Below are 12513 nucleotides of genomic sequence, written 5' to 3'. Positions count from 1 at the left end.
CACATCCTCTGCCTATTTGGTTGTTAGTTTGAGTCTGGGTGTGTGAACCATTGTCTCTCCCAGGGAAGTTAATAGATTGATAGAACTCCATGAATTTCAACTTTGCCCAAATAGGAGCCTCAAACAATCGAAGATTGAGTGGTCCCTGAAAGTTTAAGTAAGGATCTACTCCTGGAGCTTTCTGTCCAACGATGCTTGGCCCAGTCAGCTGACCACACCTTACTTCTTATGCAACCATCACCCCAAAAAGAAGCCACATATCTATTAGCAAATAATTTCCATTCCCTTTTCCTCTCAGGTCCAGGACACCATTAATCTACTTTCTGACTCTATAGATTTTCCTATTCTGAACATTTCATATAAATAAAATCATAATATGTGATCCTTTGTGACTGGCTTCTTTCACTTAGCATAATGTTTTCAAGGTTTGTCCACACTGAAGTATGTATCAGTATTTCATTCTTTTTTATGGCCAAATAATATTCTATTGTATGGATATACCACATTCTGTTTATTATTGATAGACATTTGGTTTGTTTCCACCTTTTAGCTATTATGAAAAAACTGCTATGAACATTCATGTACTAGTTTTTGTGTGAACATATATTTCAGCTCTCTTGGGTATATATCTAGGAGTGGAATTGCTGGGTCATATGATCATCCTATGTTTAACTTTTTGAGAAACTACCAACCTGTTTTCCATAGTATCTGCACCATTTTACATTTTCACCAGCAATATATGAGTGTTCCAATTTCTCCACATCGTTCTCAACACTTGTTATTATCTGTCTCTTTTATTATAGCCATGCTAGTGGGCATGAAGTGGTATCTCACTGTTTTGATTTGCATTTGATTTGCATTTCTCTAATGACTAATGATTTAGACCATATTTTCATGTGCATATTGGACATTTGTGATCTTCTTTGGAGAAATGTTTATTCAAATCCTTCGCCCATTTAAAAGTTAGATATCTTGTTTTTTTATTGTTGAGGTGTAAAAGTTCTTTGTATATCCTGGATACTAGACCCTTGTCAGATATATGATTTGTAAATATTTTCTCCCACTCTGTGGGTTGTCTTTTCACTTTGTTGACAGTTTCCTTTAATGCAGAAAAGTTTTTGATTTTGATGAAGTCTAATTTATCTATTTTTACTTTGGTTGCTTGTGTTTTTGGTGTCGTATATAAGAAACCATCGCCTAGGGACTTCCCTGGTGGCGCAGTGGTTAAGAATCCGCCTGCCAATGCAGGGGACACGGGTTCAAGCCCTGGTCCGGGAAGATTCCACATGCCGCAGAGCAACTAGGCCTGTGAGCCACAACTACGGAGCCCACGTGCCACAATTACTGAAGCCCACGTGCCTAGAGCCTGTGCTCCACAACAAGAGAAGCCACTGCAATGAGAAGCCCGTGCACCACAACAAAGAGAGCCCCCACTCGCCGCAACTAGAGAAAGCCCCGGTGCAGCAACGAAGACCCAACACAGCCAAAAATAAACAAATAAATAAATTAATTAAAAAAAAAAAAAAAGAAACCATTGCCTAGTCCAAGACAATGTAGATTTACTCCTATGTTTTCTTTTAGGAGTTGTATAGATTTAACTCTTACATATATATCTTTGATCCATTTTGAGTTAATTTTTCTATAGGGTGTGAGGTAGGGGCCCAGTTTCATTCATTTGCATGTGGCTATCCAGTTGTCCCAGCACCATTTGTTGAAAAGACTATTCTTTCCCCCTTGGATGATCTTGGCACCTTTTTGAAAATCAATTGACCATATGGGGACTTCCCTGGTGGCCCAGTAGATAAGACTCCACACTCCCAATGCAGCGGGCCCGCATTTGATCCCTGGTCAAGGAACTAGATCCCACATGCATGCCACAACTAAGAGTTCACATGCTGCAACTAAGGAGCCGGTGAGCTGCAACTAAGGAGCCCACAAGCCACAACTAAGGAGCCCGCCGGCTGCCTCTAAGACCCCATGCAACCAAATAGATAAATAAATAAATATTTTTAAAAAAGAAAGTCAATTGACCACAGATGTATGGGTTTATTTCTGGACTCTCAATCCTATTCCTCCAAACTTTCCTTAATGTGCTTTATTACTTTTATACATATATATTTTTTTAAAAAAGCCTAAAAAATACCTGTAAAGAGGATGGGATAGCTGTATTCCTGCTCAGCTCCCAAGAGGAAAACCTACATGGGGTCCACTTACTATTAGACACTGTCTTTTGTGATTTGGTTGCTTAGAACAAGAGCAAAAGCTGAGAGTTATACAAGTCTTCAACACCGACTCCCTCCAGTTTATGTGCTCCCAAGTGTGTCTGAGGGAACGGCAGGAGGGAAGCACGGCAGGAGGCCAAGGGGAGAGGGTCAGAGCCTGGCAGTGTCATTGGTGGCAGCAGTGGGTGAGAGTCCAAAAAGAGGGCAGAGTCTGTACACACCAGGCCACGTCTACAAGGCGTGGTTTGTGAGAGATGGTTCTCAAGGCCCAGCCAGAGTCCAGAAACCATGAATTTAGTCCAATCTCCAATTCTCAATCCAAAGGAATGCCTAGGGCAATATCTCTGGGATAGATACTCTGGAATAGGATATATCAGAACACTGTAACTTAGGCTGGGACTGTGGGCAGTATCCAGGGTGTGTGTGGGGGAGGGTAGGGGGGAGGGATGGAGGGGGAGAAAGGGAGAGAGAATAAGAGAGAGGAGTCTATTTTGGACAGTCTATTTTGTAAAGTTTGTATACTTAAAAAATTAAAATTCGGTGGTCTCCCTAGGGAAAAATGACTTCAAAGGATCAATTAATGGAGCATGGTGGGGGGCTGTCCTTTTCAAAGAGGGCTCTGCAGTGGTGCTGACACCTCAGAAGCAGGTTGTCTGGTATTTGGGAGCTTCCCATGGGAGCTGTGCCGTAGAAAATGCCTACTCTACCTGGGGAGGCTAGGCTGACTGGACTGAAGCAGGTTCCTCCACCACACTTCACACCGTAGAGGTAACTCACTTTTGTTGTTGCTGTTAATATTATTTTTAACTTACAGAAATAAGTGTGGCAAATTTTTACAATTTTAAATAACACAGGAGTGAATACAGGAAAAGCGTAAATCTCACCCCACAGAAGTAGCTGCTATAAAGTCTGGTGCTTAGACTCCCAGTATTTATTCTATGAACCCAAACATATTTTATATATATATAAAAATGTATATATATATATACACACACACACACATATGTAATAATTTTTACAAAGACAAGATGAAAATTGTTTCAATTTTTTTTATACAGAAGAATATCACAGACCTATTTTCAATCCATACATATAATTGTACCTCATTCTTCTTATTTTTTTATTTTATTTATTTTTTATTTATTTATTTTTTACTTATTTTTAGTTTTGGCTGCGTTGGATCTTCGCTGCTGTGAGTGGGCTTTCTCTAGTTGCGGCGAGCGGGGGCCACTCTTCGTTGCAGTACGCAGGCTTCTCATTGTGGTGGCTTCTCTCGTTGCGGAGCACGGGCTCTAGGCGCGCAGGCTCTGTAGTTGTGGTGCATGCGCTTAGTTGCTCCGCGGCATGTGGGATCTTCCCAGACCAGGGCTTGAACCCGTGTCCCCTGCATTGGTAGCTGGATTCTTAACCACTGAGCCACCAGGGAAGCTCCTCATTCTTTTTAATAGCTGCATAGTATTCCATTGTGAATGAATGAATGAACAATTTTTCAATTTCCCTGCTAGTATCCATTTAAGCTCTTTCCATATTTTTGCTATTATAAAAAATGCTGATATAAACACATACAACATATTTACACATCAAATGCTAATATTTCTTTAGAATAGGTTGATAATAAAAACAGAAATAAACAAATGGGACCTAATGAAGCTTAAAAGCTTTTGCACAGCAAAAGAAAACATAAGACAAAAAGACAACCCTCAGAATGGGAGAAAATATTTGCAAATGAAGCAACTGACAAAGGATTAATCTCCAAAATTCACAAGCAGCTCATGCAGCTCAATATCAAAAAAACAAACAACCCAATCCAAAAATGGGCAGAAGACCTAAATAGACATTTCTCCAAAGAAGATACACAGATTGCCAACAAACACATAAAAGGATGCTCAACATCACTAATCATTAGAGAAATACAAATCAAAACTACAATGAGGTATCACCTCACACCAGTCAGAATGGCCATCATCAAAAAATCTACAAACAATAAATGCTGGAGAGGGTGTGGAGAAAAGGGAACCCTCTTGCACTGTTGGTGGGAATGTAAATTGATACAGCCACTATGGAGAACAGTATGGAGGTTCCTTAAAGAACTAAAAATAGAACTACCATACGACCCAGCAATCCCACTACTGGGTATATACCCTGAGAAAACCATCATTCAAAAAGAGTCATGTACCACAATATTCATTGCAGCTCTATTTACAATAGCCAGGACATGGAAGCAACCTAAGTGTCCATCGACAGATGAATGGATAAAGAAGATGTGGCACATATATACTATGGAATATTACTCAGCCATAAAAAGAAACGAAATTGAGTTATTTGTAGTGAGGTGGATGGACCTAGAGTCTGTCATACAGAGTGAAGTAAGTCAGAAAGAGAAAAACAAATACCATATACTAACACATATATATGGAATCTAAAATTAAAAAAAGGTTCTGATGAACCTATGGGCAGGACAGGAATAAAGATGCAGATGTAGAGAATGGACTTGAAGACATGGGGAGGGGGAAGGGTAAGCTGGGACGAAGTGAGAGAATGGCATGGACATATATACACTACCAAATGTAAAATAGATAGCTAATGGGAAGCAGCCGCATAGCACAGGGAGATCAGCTCGGTGCTTTGTGACCACCTAGAGGGGTGGGATAGCGAGGATGGGAGGGAGACGCAAGAGGGAGAAGATATGGGGATATATGTATATGTATAGCTGATTCACTTTGTTATAAAGCAGAAACTAACACAACATTGTAAAGCAATTATACTCCAATAAAGATGTTAAAAAAAATAAAATAAAACAAACAAAAACTCAAAAAAAATAAAAAGAACAGTTTGCTAGAGGTGGGGCTGCAGGTTACTAGGGAATGTGAATTTAAATTCATGAGATACTATAAAGGATTCTTAACTTGTAGTATATGGTTGAGCTTCAGAAATTACATATTCAATTATGTGTGTGTGAGTATATGGGCTGCATATTTCTAGGGAGAGACCCCAGCTTTCTGCAGACCTACAAAAAGGGTTATGAACCACTGCGCTGCAGGGAGCTGGCATTTCCCTGTGGCTGTGGACCACAAGCACTGAATTTGCAGGTTTTGAGCAATTTCACTGAGCAGGAACTTGTCCAGCAAGGGCCACTTCCAGGTCCAGGTCCAGGGTCACCTGCAAGGAGAGCAAATAGTGGCATCCACCAAAATGTCTTGCCCCTAGAGTAAAGGTGAAGCACCACAGACACATAGTCCTGTGTTCCTGGATGGTGCTTAGGCTCAATTGGATGAGATATGTCTGGTCAGCTGGTGTTCTTGGATCTCAGGTTGGGAGGCCCTCTCCATACCACCTATAGCTTCACCTCTAGGAAGTGAGAGCAGTGGCCAGCCTCCAATCTGCTTCACCACCCCTCCTCGCCTGTGTTGCTCCCACATCCAGGGTCCAAAAGCCCAGCCAAGTGTGACTATTCCCTGTCAGGCTATTCCCAGAGACTCAGGTCTATAGTAGTCCACACACAGGGGCCTTACACCCTGCAGGGCTGTGGGCTTCATCAGGGAAGACTTTTAGGGACTTACAAGTTTATCCCAATCCTCAGAGAATGAAAGCAAGGCTGCCTTCCAGACAGGGCACAATTTGGACCCTGACTTTTGAACTGCAGCGTTAACCATAGCCTTGCAATGTTTCCAATAGCTTAGTGGTTCTCACCTGGGGAGCCCATTTTCAGTTGTCATAACCTGTGGGGGTGGGTTGCTACTGGCATCTAGTGGGTAGAGGCCAGGGATACTGCTACACGTCCTATGGTGCACAGAATCGTTCCCTACAACAAAAAACTATCCAGCACAAAATGTCACTGCCACCAAGGTTGGAGAAACCCTGCAAAATATCTGATTAATAGCATCTACAAAAAAAAAAAAAAAAATAGCATCTACACACTATTTTGGACTGGAGAGTTATTACAGTATTGATATTTCACATGTTACCTGGACTTGGCTCACATGAAGTTTCTGCTTTTGCAATCACTTTTACATAAACTTAGAGAAATCTATTTCTTTCTTTTCTTTTTTTTAATTGAAGTATAGTTGATTTACAATGTTGTGGAGAAATCTATTTCTAAACAATCTGAGGATGAATTATTGGAATATTCTTTCTTCTCAAATGGATCTAGGTAGACGTTCTTCAAATTTCTGTGGCTTTTTAACTCCAAAAATAATTTTTAAAAATTATATGCTATAAGCATATTTTTAAGTAGACATCTAAAGTTTTTCACCATTAAGAAATAGTTGAAAGTTTGTATCTTTCAACATATTGTAAATATTGGCGTTTAAAATACAATAAGCCGTCACTCTTAAATAGATCCAATGGAATCTAAATATCATAGAGTTAATACCCACTATCATTCAGTTAAAAATAATGAACAATATGGAACTCTCTGGCCGTCCAGTGGTTAGGACTCTGTACTTTCACTGCTGAGGGCCTGGGTTCGATCCCTGGTCAGGGAACTAAGATCCCACAAGCTGTGTGGTGTGGCCAAAAAAATAAATAAATAAAAATAAACATAATGAACAATAAATAAATAAAAATAAAAAGTACATGAACAGGGTTTCCCTGGTGGCGCAGTGGTTAAGAATCCGCCTGCCAATGCAGGGGACATGGGTTCGAGCCCTGGCCCGGGAAGATCCCACATGCCTTGGAGCAGCTAAGCCCGTGCGCCACAACTACTGAGCCTGCACTCTAGAGCCCGCAAGCCACAACTACTGAGCCCGCGTGCTGCAATTACTGAAGCCTGCGTGCCTAAAGCTCATGCTCTGCAACAAGAGAAGCCACCGCAATGAGAAGCCCGCGCACCGCAACAAAGAGTAGCCCTCGCTCGCCTCAACTAGAGAGAAAGCCTGCGCGCAGCAACGAAGACCCAACACAGCCAAAAATAAATAAATAAAATAAATAAATTTATTTAAAAAAAAACAAGGTACATGAAGAAATTCTTCTTTAATAGTGCAAAAATTTGTATTATTCCTTTTTCTCTGTGAACTCCAATCTACTTCCCCAGCAGAATTTTATACTAGTGTAATAATATATTTCATGTTTTATCTTGAAAGTCTTTTATTGATCACCCTATCACCTATTCTGTACCAAAATATGCATATAAATTGAAATATATATAACAGAAAATGTTTATTATAACTATAAGTCTCTAAGAGTTAGCAAAATTTCCTTTGGCTTGACTTACTAATAATCAGTAAATGACTGATCAAAATAAATATATTCTAATTTTTTATAATTATCAATCAAAAAAGGAAAAACATATAAACACACATGTGTGTATGTATACTAGTTTAAAATCCATGAAAGAATATTACTTACTGCTATAAAGAGACAGGGTTCATTACTGATCAATTTTTCATTTTTATAGGTATAAGCACTGAGCAACTTTGTTTATATAAATAAGTAAATAGTTAGGGAAGGGATTTTGTTAGAGCAATTTTACTAAATGTCTTTAACTCTTTCTGAGTTAAATGCCCCCAAAACAACAAACAATCAAAAGCCACATAAGGATCAATCATCAGAAAAACAAAAGCTCCACTAAAGGCCAAACTAAAGGGGGAGCTAGAGACGGAGTTTCCTGTTATTTAGATTCCTCCTTCTACCCTCCCCTCCTCCACACGTCTTGTTTTTCCCAAACTCACTATACAAATGAATTAATTCATGTCCCAATCAATGAGGTTAAGTATCTTTTCGTATGTTTGCATTTCCTCCTGGGTGAATTACTCACTTATACTTTTTCCTAGTTTTCATGGGCTGTTTGTCATTTTCCTATCAATTGGTAGTAAGCCTTAGTCTGTCATATGCATTGCAAATGTTTTCTTCTATTGTTTGTCTTTGGATTTTACTTGCACAGTAATTTTTCATTTTTATGTACTTAAGTCTATCAGTCTTCTCCTTTGTGGCTTCTAGATATTCTCGTACCCTTCTCATACTTCTCACGTGAAGTTTTGACAGCCATTTGGAAAGTAATCTGGCTGTAACTACTAACGTAAAAATGTACATGTCCTTTGTCTCAGCAATCCCACTTTGAGACATCTCTTCCACAAAAATAAAAACACTGCTTCACAAAAGTATACGTACAAAGATGTTACCTTCATCAGCATTGCGTGTACGGCAAAAATGAGAAACAACTTGAATATCAACCATTAAGGCAACAGTTGAATGAACTGTATGGTGGAGTCACAATATAGTATGTTTTACTGTTATTAAAAAGAATGATTTTGCACAACATTGTGAATGTTCTTAATGCCACAGAACTGTATATTTTAAAATGGTAAATGTTTATTTTACCAGAAATTTTTAAAAAGAGAAAAAAAAATAGAATGACTTCTATCTCTATATAGTGTCCTGGAGAAATGGCCATGAAAATTGTTAAGAGAAAAATCCATGTTTCAGGTAAACGTGTGTGTGTGTGTGCGCGTGCATGTGCATGTTTATAGAAAAAGGTACGGAAGGGTACAAACCAAATTTTATGGTTAATTACCTCAGGGAGTGTGAAGTATCTATCCTATGACTTGTAGCAAGGAACGTGAATTTAGAGCTCAGATCCAAGCTCAAGCCCACTACTGATTTGATGTGTGACCTGGGAGAATTACATGTTAGTTTCTTCATGTATAAAATAGGAAGAGAAATAATATATGCCTCACTGGAATTGTTGTGAGGCATAGATATTAGAAAAGTGCCTGTCACGATAAATTATAGATGTCGTCATCATTATATTATTGTCTCCTTCAGTGTCTTCTTCATTGTACCCTATGCATTCTTCCATCCCTCTCTACCTACTGGGATTGTTAAAAGATCTGATTATCAGGAGAGAAAAACAGAGAAACAAAAACAGATTACAAGAAGCCTAACACTGAGGGGATTCACATAGTACTTGTTTCAGAACCCACTAGAGCTAGTTTGCTTCTGAGGCCATGTCTGAGCTATGGCCATAAAGAACTGGAACAATTTTGGAGACGTCTGGCCTAGATTTCTTTCTTCTTGGCCTGTCATCACATAGAAGGTAGTCTGGAAAGCTTAGGAGCTCTCTTCTCAACATCTCCACACCTTCACTATTGCTTTTTGATATACCTAGTGTCATCTCCCTCTGTTTTCCTGCCAAATCAACAGCTTCTTGCACTGCAAATGCTTTCTCTTACTTACTGGTACTCTCTCCTTGACTGGCAGATGGATAAGACCTGGAGTCATCATATTTGCTGAGTCCCACACACCAGTTTATCCAATACCAACCTTGCCTCTTTCATGGAACTACTGCCATGTTAACGTTCTTTGGGTTGAGATCTGGAGGCTTTAGGCGATTCGATTTTTTCTATGTGTTTTGCAACATTTCACATTCAACAAATCTCACTCATGTTAAATATGAAATAAACCAGTAACTCCTCCTAGTTTATTTCAGCCTTAGGGCACTAATGTATGGAATCAGATATCTCATTCCTCTCAGAACAGGATGACGATGAGCTTCCCTGTTAGTAAAGAGCTCTGAGGGTTATAAATTATAACGCTGGTGACTAAAACAAAGCGGTGGCTCTTTTCATCGATTTTACATGATCCCCAGGGTTTCTCATTTCTCCACTTCTTTGTGCCATCCCTTATATTTACTCATCCTTTCCTTATGTCTCTTTCCCTTTCTCCCTCTCTTCCCTCTCCCTCTCCTCCAACAAACATTCTTAAGCACCTTCTGTGTGTCAGGCTCTCAGCAACAAAGCCTGAGCAAAACGGACCACCTTCTTATTGTCATGGAGCTTACAAATCTAATTGGGAGTTGAGACATTCATCAAATAATCACCAAATCTGTATTTCATAGAGCACTGAGTGCCATGTAGGAAAACACAGGACCCTGTGAGAAATCTGTGTAGGTGAAGATTTCATCCAGAAAGAGGCAGCTGAAGGCTACATCCAGGAAGTGACAGCTGAGCTGGGTGGGAAGGATGGGGAGGAATTAGCCGGGCATCTCCCCTCATTTAGAGCTATGGGTGGGCAGAGACCAGGACTGTCATGGCACCAATACTGGGTCTGCTTGACAGAAATGCTTGTAAATATTTGTGGGAGGAAGGGACAAAGTGAAAAATATAAATCAATGAAAATGTGCTTTGCTTTGTTTTTAGCATAATCAATTAAGAAATTTAACTGTTCATAGTTAAAAGAATGCAAAGTATAAGACAAAAAGGAGAAAGCGGCACAAGCTGAGGTTAAAGAAGTAGCAGCCAAATCACACTGAGGCCTTTAAGGGTATGTAGGGATTTTGGTCTTTATTCTAACGGCAATTGGAAGCCACTCAAGGGTTATTTTTTACAGCTAACTATTATGTGCTAGATACTGTGCTAAGGACTTTGCTTGCATGATTTTGTTTAATCCTTGATGCAATCCTATGAGAGTATGATTATTACCCCAATTTTACAGACTGAGGACCCTGAGGTGTAGAGAGGGTTAGTTGTTTGCTCAACACTGTTAATAAGTGGCAGAGGCTTGACTCCAAAACCCCTACCCTTAACCATTAAGTTACATACGCTAAGAACAAGAATGAGTAGGTAAGCAAGTATGAACAGCTGATTCTAATCTCCTTGGCAGGAACAACCCCACTGTGGAGTTGTTAGCATAGGGGTATCAGGGTTTAATGACCTAATCATAGAATTTAATCTCCTTGTTCTGACTCCATATTAATCAAATAACTTTATATTCTAGCTTCCCCTATAGATTTTTCTGCTGGAAGATAATGCACTGAGCAGCCTACACATGCAATTTGTTTCAGTTGGGAATTTTATTACACATTGTAAGTTAAATTGGCATTCTGCTTAAAAAAAAAAAAAAGGTGAACTACTCTAAAACAAACAAGAAATGATGAACGTCTTACACAGTTATTTTTCCATTAAGTTAGTTTGAAAAACAGAAACAAATATAAACATCTATATTGTCTCTTTTGTGATTTTGCCTTTTCTTGTTCCCTGCTTTGAAGGACCATGGATGTGGTCATAAAGTCTAGAGATGGGCCCTTTTTTAATGTTCTTTGTCAAAGCCCCAAGCACAGCCCAAGTGCTTCCATTGTTTCCCAATCAGCAAACCCACCTTTCCTCCCGCAAGCCGCGGAGAGGATTGCTCTTCCGAATTTACCTAATTCTCTGAGCGGTAAGCAGCTGGAGGCTGCTGCGAGGGGTCTCATTCATCTCCCCAGGGTAACGTGCATCCTATCCTAGGAGCAGGCGGTCTCCTAATAACATCATTAAACCCGAAGTTCATGCGCTCGGGGCCACCGCGACAGCAGCAGCCCCCCGCCCCGGCCCTGCACCAAGTCCGAAGCCCCTGTGCGGGACGGAAGTGACACCGGCCCACCCGCCACTTGTGGGCTCTTTCCAAACGGAGAGCCATGAAATCGGTCCCCGACTCCCGGCTCCTCGTTGGATCAAGTTTGGTTTTGTTCTTTTCCCTCCTCTCCCTATAATTCCTTTAAATGGGCAAAACTGGCACAAACGCAGGTGGACATTTTAAAGTGAAAGCTTCAGGAATCGGACCATCACCTTGTCAAGAGATCTGCTGAATCACATACAAGGGCGTAAACGGGGCTCTCTCCACCCCAATATTCAACAGTCTCTTGAACAGAAGACTGAAATCATACTCTAAACATCGACTTTTTTCCTCCTCCAAGATAGTAAAGTCAGCAAGTGCAAGGTGAGCCTCGTGAGCAGCCTCCTTTCTTGGAGAAAAGGCTGGAGCCAAGGGGCCGAGCGCGGCCTCCACCGTAGGGTCCACAAAGAGTAAGGGCCTCTCTCAGAAACTGTAGCGCTGGGGGCGGAAGGGGGACGGCAATCGTTGAAATCGATGACAGAACTCTCTTTATTCCGCTTTTCGGCCATTTTCACCACAGAACCATTAACCAAGAAATTGCCAGCAACTAGACGGCCCCCCGCAGGACTGCCAGCCTCCGGCAGCGCTCAGGACGAGGATGCACAAGGCCGTGCGAAGGATCGTACGCTGACCAGCCAAGATGGCCACTTTCACGTGGCTGTGGGCCACTGGCTCCCTGTCACCCGGGCATCCCCAGGCAGGGCAGCCGGAAAGACCCTCGGGGAGAGCCAGAGGATAAAACTCCCGACGATTCCCGCGGCCCCCGCTGGGGGACGCGACCTAGCGGCCAGGTAGCCCGGCCAACGGTCGGAAGGGAGGTGCCATGTCACAGTACAGGGGAGCAGGCCCATAAAGCCCTTGTCTCTCTTCCTCCCACGTCGAACACGGAAACATACAACGACCCAGTATATTGCCTTTCCCC

General features: G+C 41.1%; 1 long non-coding RNA gene across 2 annotated transcripts in view; it reads right to left on the bottom strand.

Moving 5' to 3' along the window:
• Positions 1–12513, bottom strand: part of LOC309612244 — a 71232-nt gene that overhangs the window by 58235 nt on the left and 484 nt on the right. The gene's annotated exons all lie outside the window — the stretch shown is intronic.

Source organism: Balaenoptera borealis (genome assembly GCF_965194805.1).
Source record: "Balaenoptera borealis genome assembly, chromosome: 15".
NCBI classification, from domain to species: domain Eukaryota; kingdom Metazoa; phylum Chordata; class Mammalia; order Artiodactyla; family Balaenopteridae; genus Balaenoptera; species Balaenoptera borealis.
The sequence above is the reverse complement of the archived record's forward strand: the minus strand, read 5'-3'. Positions and strand labels throughout refer to the sequence as shown.